The sequence below is a fragment of the Lissotriton helveticus genome, chromosome 4_1, assembly GCF_964261635.1.
Source record: "Lissotriton helveticus chromosome 4_1, aLisHel1.1, whole genome shotgun sequence".
NCBI lineage: Eukaryota > Metazoa > Chordata > Amphibia > Caudata > Salamandridae > Lissotriton > Lissotriton helveticus.
Window position 1 is genome coordinate 32,881,574 of NC_136063.1, and position 8,522 is coordinate 32,890,095.

The following is an 8,522-nucleotide window of genomic DNA, read 5'->3' on the forward strand; positions in this document are numbered from 1 at the left end:
AACAGCTAGAAGTTTATCACTACGCAAGGCACTGCACTGTCAACTCTCATGTGTTTTTATAAATAAACTCTTTTGGGTACCTTTACATTTAGACCGGATTGTAGCACAAGCAATAGTGTCCACTTTGAACAATTCCCTGAACAATTGTGTGAGATAGTCATCCGTTTTGCCTTGATTACCCCCATTTGTTGCTTGGTACTGGTGGTACCTGACTTTGACTATGCCCTCTGTTGTGATTACTATGCCCAGGGCCTATGCTCTGATTATGAGGCTATGTAATTTAGGTGTAACAATAATTAGTACTGACAATCTATCTTTAAGAACTAGGAAATAATAAGATATGTAGGTTTAGAGGCCCAGTAAACTTACTGTATTTAAGTGTGCCCTACTGTGTTGTTTGCTATCATTTTAAATGCAGCCCTGCCTTTTTAAATGCAGCACTGCCTTTACAATAAATGTATATGAAAATTTGACTTTGGATTCAAAGGTACTTCCAAAGTCTTATTAAACTTCCTTATTTGTATATATGAGTCACCCCTAAGGCCTCCCCTAAATGGTCCATGGGTAGGGTGACTTGTAACTGGCAAAAGGGCATAATACAATGTGTTGTATAAGCCTTGGTGAGTGAGAAACTGCCAATTTTGTATTTCTCCATTATAGCGAATGTCTCCGTAGGCTAACATTGAGATACGTTATTAAGTATAAATATTGACAGACACCATCTAAAAATATACTTCAAGGTATCCAATTAATAGATGTTGGAAGTGGAGGTCCCAGTCGCTTATCTGCCGCCTCCAAATGCTGGAGGTGTGCGTTCCGATCCCTTGCTTCAATGTTAGGATAAGTAAGGCCACCGTCTGAGATAACCCTTAGTAGCTTGCCACAAGCAGCCAGGCTTATCTACAAGGCACGAGTGTTCAATATGCACACCCTCGCTCACAGTAACCCCATGATGTCGTCACAAATAAACTCCACACGAGTATTGACAAAATGAGTATAATCTTTATATAAGCAATTATACGATATGACCACATGATACAAAATAAACATATAAGAATGGGTAGTATTCTTTCCAGTGGGTTGGTAGGATCTACTCCCAACCACACTTCTAACCAACAGTTAAGCTCATGTCTAGTTGTTTCCCAAAAGGTTAGGCAAGTTGTATTGCTAGAATCACACAGGTTGAAAAAGGAAACAATACTGCAATGCATAACGATATTCTTTATACTGTGCAACAGAGAAACAATGCCATACGTAGCACCACAGTAATGTATTTTGCAATTGAAGGAATAATGCAATGCGTATCACCACCAGCATGCCCTGTACCAGGAAGAAACAAATCAATGCATCTACAATCCTGTACAGTGCAATGAAGAAATAATACACTTTGCCACAATATACTTAGATGCTGTGCACTGAAGAAATAATGTGATGCGCTACGTTACAATCAGGTAATATGCAAGGGAGAAAATTCTGCAGTGCATAGCACACCAAGCATGAAGTTCGTCAGGCACGAATTAGGTCAGGTGTCATACGACAGTTGAATAGTTCATTAGCAGCAATAATGCAAAGTGTAATATGACATGTTTACATGCTCCGTTAACAGTGCCCCCGTTATGGATCAAATGATGACAAAAAAAAGTATAGCTTCCAACTACGGCCCCAGTACTGCTCTGCTCGGGTCAGCACGAACTAGCATCTGAGCAGAAGCAACGGCTCGTGCAGCTGACTGAAGTGGGAGGCTGAGAGAGTGTCTCTTCGGGCTCGTAACCCACCCTAAGTGTTGATCCACATTACCTTGGGGCGCAATCCCACACTCCTCTCCAACGTCAGCGACTTGGGCCTTGATACAGAACTCCGTCACAGGCTGCGTCAGACTGGGACGGTTGGCTTAGCTCTTCCGTAGCTGATGGTCCGGGCCACTGCTGATTGACTCCGAGGTCCCCAATGACTTGGCTCTCACTCCAGCAGTCTCAGTAAACTCCAAGACCCACCCTCAGCACTGTGGAGACTTTACTTCACTTTGGTGCACACCCTAACCAGGCACTCCGCACCAGCACCTCAGGTTGCACTTCGACACGCACACTGCACGTCCGAGACTCGCTTCTTCTCTGGTGCTCAGGACGATCCGGCGCTCTTCACCAATGCTCCGCTTGTACCTCAACACATGCCCTGTGCACTCAAGACTCTCTTCTTCTCCCGGTGCACATGATGTCCAGGCGCCCTTCACCAACGCCCTGGCTGCACCACGACATTCACTCTTGCGTATCCTAGTCTCACCTCTTCTCCCAGTGCACACAATGTCCAGGTGCTCTTCCCTAAAGCCCTGGCTGCACCAATCTTGCATGTCGGAGGCTCACTTCTTCTTTTGGTGCCTTCGAGGCCCCGGCACTTTTCACCAACACACAGGCTGCACCACGACATGCACCCAGCATGTCCGAGACTCACTTCTTCCATTGGTGCACATGATGTCCAGGTGCTCCTCACCATCACCCTGGCTGCACCATGACACCCACACTGCGCATCTGAGTCTTGCTTCTTCCTATGGTGCACACGAGGCCCAGGCGCCCTTTGCCAACACCAGGGCTGCCCCATGACACGCACCCAGCTCGTCCGAGACTCACTTTTGTGGTTGGTGCACACGATGCAACAGACGTGCAGTGGGCACGCCGAAGGCACGCCTAAGCACGATCATCTGGTCTGCGCCCGCCCGCGACGTGACCAGTGCCAGGAACTCTGGTTCTCCTAGACATCTTCATTACAGCTCCACCACCCTACACGCACTCAAACCCGGAAGACACCCCGACTGCGCAAGATCCTAGCCTATCAAAACCCACAGGCAGTTCTCTTGCATGCCCTGCCGCATAACCTTCACCATCACCAAAGTCCCAAAAACAGCAAAAAGAACTCCTGATGTGCACCCCACTGAAGCCCTGACCTGCATCCATCTCAATGTGCGCTTGGTTCACTGACACATCATAGAAATCTGGGACCTGCTCGACACTCTCTTGCCCGGTGTCACGTTCTTCACTGAAACATGGACAAAAGCCACCTCTGGGCCTGACCTCACAGCCGCCATCCCCGACGGCTACAAAATCCAGAGAAAGGACTGTTCTCACCGCCCGGGAGGAGGACTAGCCATCGCACACAAGACCCCACTCTGCCTCTCCACATCCAGTACGAATGACCCTCAACCACCACTAAGCACCTCCACTACCGGATACAGACAAACCCTAGGACCACGCTATGTGGTACCCTTATCTACAGACCACCAGTACCCCCCACCCACCACGCAGAATCCATCGCCGATCTCCCCACACCCCACGCCATCACCAGCACAGATTACATTCTTCTCCGGGACCTGAACTTCCACCTCGCCAACAGCAGTGACCCCGACTCCAATGCCATCCTTGACAACCTTGACAACCTTGGACTGAAGCAACTCGTCAACAAACCCATGCACAACACAGGCCACACCCTCGACCCCATCTTCGCAGGAGGAACAAACATTCACTTCTACCTCTCCACCTGGCCCCTCTGGACTGACCACCACTTCGTCCATTTCACTTTCAACAACACCCCTAAACTCAAAACCCGCCCCACGCCAGCCACAACAGAATTGGAGCAAAGTCACAAAGGTACTCCTCAACACCACCCTCCGCCAACAGCCCCCCACACCATGACAGACTCAAACATTGTAGCCAGGGATCTTCACTGATGGGTGTCCCATTGCGCCAATGAGCTTGCGCCCCTCTGCCCACCTGTACTACAACATACGCTGAAAGCGGCCTGGTTCACCACAGAACTCCAAGAAGCCAGTTGCTCCTGCAGACGCCTAGAGAAATCCTGGTGGAACCTGAAAACCACGGAAGCACGGAATGACTACAGGTACGCCCTGAAGGAATACCACCACCACATCAGGGAAACCAAAACGGACCTTCATAAGACAAAAAGTTCAAACCAATGCTACCAACGCCAAGGAACTGTTCAGCGTCATACAGCAGTTGGCAAAAACCACCTGCAAAGCCACGGATGTCACACCCTCCCAGGAACTCCCCGACAAGCTCAGCTCCTGCTTCCATCTGAATATAAAGTCCCTCTATGACAACTTCAGCGAACCAAAGACGAGCAACACCGCCCTGCCGACCACCGTTGATAAATCAAAAATCTCATCCTGGGACCCTCCCATCACCGAATTCATCAGAGCCACCATAATTAAGACCCACTCGGGAGCCCCTATGGACCCTTGTCCACCCAAATCTTCCACAGGGCCGCCCCCATTATCGCACCCAACTAGAGCGGACCATCAACGCCTCCCTCAGATCAGGCATCTGCCCGGACGACTGGAAGAAGGCAGAGGTGAAACCCCTCCTCAAGAAACCATCGGCCGACCCAACGAACCTGAAGAACTACCGTCCCAACTCTCTCCTCCCCTTTGCAGCCAAAGTCGCAGAGAGACTAGTGAACACCCAGCTCACTGCCTTCGTTGAAGAGAACTCCATCCTGGACACCTCCCAGTCCGGATTCCACAGAAACCACAGCACCGAGACCGCCCTCCTAGCTGCAACCAACGACATCTTCATGCTGCTCGATCAGGGACACACCACAGCACTCATCCTTTTTGACCTCTCCACAGCCTTTGACACATTATCTCATTGCTCCCTCGCAGCCAAACTACATGAGGCAGGAATACAAGGAACTGCTCTCAAATGGATCCAATCCTTCCTCTAGGATAGAACCCAGAGGATTTCACTCCATCCGTTCCTCTCCAAACCCACCGAAATCAACTGCGGAGTCTCCCAAGGATCTTCACTCTGCCCCACACTCTTCAATATCTACATGGCACCCTCACCACCGTTGTCAGACACCACAGACTCAACATCGTATCCTATGCCGACAACACTGAGCTCATCCTTCCGCTCACCAAGGACCCCGAAGACACAAGACTCTGCTTCTAGAAGGGCATGCAGAGTATGTCAGCCTAGCTGCCTGAAACTTAACTCAGAAAAGACAGAGGTCCTCATCCTCGGCCCCTGCACCTCGGCATGGGACAACACATGGTGGCCCTCCGCCATGGGGAGCCCACCCACACCGATGGACCAAGCCCGGAACCTCAGCATCATCCTGGACTCGTGCCTCTTCATGAACCGCCAGATCGCCGCCATTGCCTCTGCCAACTTCAACTGCTTGCACATCCTCTGTAAGACCTTCAAGTGGACCCCCCCTGACTGCAGAAGGACCACACACTCATCACCAGAAGACTAGACTACGGCAACACCCTCTACGCAGGAATCAACAAAACGCTCCAACACAGGTTGCAGACCATCCAGAATGCCGCAGCCAGACTTGTCCTGTGAACACCACACCAGGAGCACATGCCTCGAAACCTACGAGACCTACACTGGCTCCCCGTCGAGAAGAGGGTTACCTTCAAACTTCTGACCCAAGCCTACAAATCCATCCACAACATCAGACCCAAATACCTCAATGAGAGAGTATCCGTCCACTTACCCAAGAACCTCTGCTCCGCTGACCTTGCCCTGTCAGAAGTCGCCTGCATTCGCAGAAATAGAACCGGCGGGAGAGCCTTCACCCACATCTCAGCCAGGACTTGGAACACACTCTCTGTGACAATCAGATGCTCCACGACCCTGCACATGTTCAGGAAGGACCTCAAGACCTGGCTCTTTGGCTAACCCGGAGCTGCCGCCCCACCCTCCCCCAGCACTTTGAGACCCTCACGGGTGAGTAGCATGCTTTATAAACCCCTGACTGATTGAAATGATCGATGTCCACCAGACACTCCTCACCAACCCCCTGGCTGCACGACAACCAGCACACTGTGAGTTCAAGTCTCGCCTCTTCCTTTGGTGCACTCGAGAACGAGGCACTCTTCACCAACACCCGGGCTGTACCACAACATGCCACCTTGCGCGTCCAAGCTCCACCTCATCTCCCAGTGCACACCACAACCAGACGCTCCTCACCAATGCCTATGCCTGCACCACAACATGCACTCTGCACGTCTGAGACTTAGCTTACTCCTGCATGCCCACGATCACAAGGCACAACTTCTGAGGGTCTAGAGAGGCAAAAAGCACACACACACCGTGTTGCTTCGAACTTCTCCGTAAACTTTTATGAACCTGTGTTTTCAAACAGTGAGCCAGCTCACCTCAGGCCCTTGTCGTCACAACACACAGCACAAAACACGGTCTTCATCAGGCAGGGGGACCCAGAGCCTCCAAGCACAGCCCGAGATCATAAGCAAGGATTGGTCTATTCACAGCAGTCTCTTCAGTTGATTCTTCTTTAGAAGAGGTTCCTTTTGACCTCAGAATGGGGACAAGCCTTTTCGTTCTCAATCCATATCTGTTTCATTACAACTTTCAGCTCTCCTAGTTATACTCCTTAACGTATTTGAAGTTTTTTTGAGCTCAGGGGTCCCTGATCCCTCCCTAAATCAGTTCTCGATGCCTCCCTCTCAGTGTCATCTCTCTCCATTTGATACTGGGGGCCTGGATCCTTAATCACTCAGCAGGAAATGGGTCAATTGGTTTATAGCACCAGCCCAGGCCTTTTCACCTCCCAGGCCTCTCCACTCCCTACCCTCCAGATGCAGGGCAGCCTGGTGCCATCTCAACCCCTCCCCGGGTCAAGACCTATCCCAGCTTCTCTTCACATTTCCGAGACACACAGAAATGCTCAGAGCATGAAACTCAGCCACTTACTAAAAGAGTTGTTTGTAAACAAACAGTGACAAAACCATCTTCACAGAAAGATGCATTATGACACTGTGAGTCCATACATACTAAATTTCACCTCTCCATTATAAACGGACAGGAAACTTGGCTAACAAACAAAACACCCAACATCCCCCATTCTGTCCCATGGGCAAAAATGCCCTTTCAGCAGTGAAATACTAAATGGAGAGTTTTTCAGTGTCAGAACATAACACACACCTCAGTTTATGTCCTGCCTTTTACCTAGACTGCACCCTATCCAGGGGTTACCTGGTAGTACCCCAGGGGTGCCCCATGTGTATGTAAAAGGGAAAGTCAGGCCTGACAAGTGGTTGCACTTGTCAGGACTACATGCTAACTTAGCATTCTGTGTGCAGGCCCTACACTAAAGGCCTGATTTCCCTTCTCCGCGCACCTTTGCATTACTAGACCTTGGACACCCAGTGCACATCACTAGGGACTTTTACTAGAAAGGCAAACATACCCATCATGGCCAAGCAATCACCATGAAATTATAAACAGGGTACTCAGGTACGTTGTCACTTATCAGCAGTGGCAGAGTGCCCACAGCATCCAAATTGGCTATTCTATGTCAGGAAAACAGTCAAGGTGGAAAGCAAAAAGTTTAGGGAACTTTAACCAAAAAGGCCAAGTCCTACAGTAGTTATAATAAATCCAACAACTTGCCACTTTTGTATTTATCATAATTATGATAGAAAAGAGGATAATAAACTTTCTTTTGTGTGCGCCAAAATCCAGTCTTTCATCTAATCTCGCCTGATGGGCCAGTCTCTTCCCAGGAAGGCCAGGCTGCTTTATTAGGGTGTGAAAAGCCCTGCTAGTGATACTGTGTTTCCTGTGGGCAGAGCAGATGTCAGGAAGGGGTTGAGGGGTAGCCAAAATGTCTTCAATGGAAGAATGACACTGTAGGACAGCACAGGCTGACCCCCAAATCCTGCCACCTTGGCCACACAGGAGCCCCTGTAATTAGATGTGGGAGGTGGTTGAGAGGGGAGTGTTTAAGAAAATTAGTCACACCAGGAGGTTGCGTTAGCCTGATCCACCTCTTCTGGAAAGACTTTCTCCATTTTGGGTTTTAAGAGAATAGTGCATTCTGGGAGAAGAATATGCCACACTTTGGAGAAAGTGCCCATAAACCTGGCTGGCACCCTGCATCCCTTTGGTCAGTGGTGCTCCCCTTCTTGATGCCCAGGTAAATATAGAAGAGCTGCATAGCTCCTCAGATCTGCCTAAAGCTACAAGGAGAAGAAGGACTGCACCTGCTACACAATCTGGTACTACAGTCCTAAGGACTTTGTTAGCTTCAAGAAGGATTAAGTTGTGGACTCTCTGAAAATTGCAGGTTAATAGAGCCCACCTGCATCTTCTATCAAGAGTGATCATCCTGGAGTGTGTACAGTTGACTTCTAAGGATTTGTCCAGGTGCCTTGTTGGAATTGTAGTCCAGATAACCAAAGGCCCATTTAGGAGATTCCAGTCCCTTAACACTTTGAACCCTCAGAAGGAACTTCAGGCAGAAGTTCCAGTACTTTGGAGAGGTTTGGACCAACTTTTAAAGAAAGCTCCATAAGGTGACAGACTCGACGTCGAGAGTCGAGCCAGCTATCTGCAACTGGGACCCGGCCTGGATTTCAGGTTTGTCCCACTGAAAGCTACAGAGCCCCAGACTTCCAGGATTTGACAGGGGCCTTGCGTATAAGCAATCCGATGACACTGCATCAAAATCAGTCGCTGGAGGTCACCGCTAGAAAGAGAGAA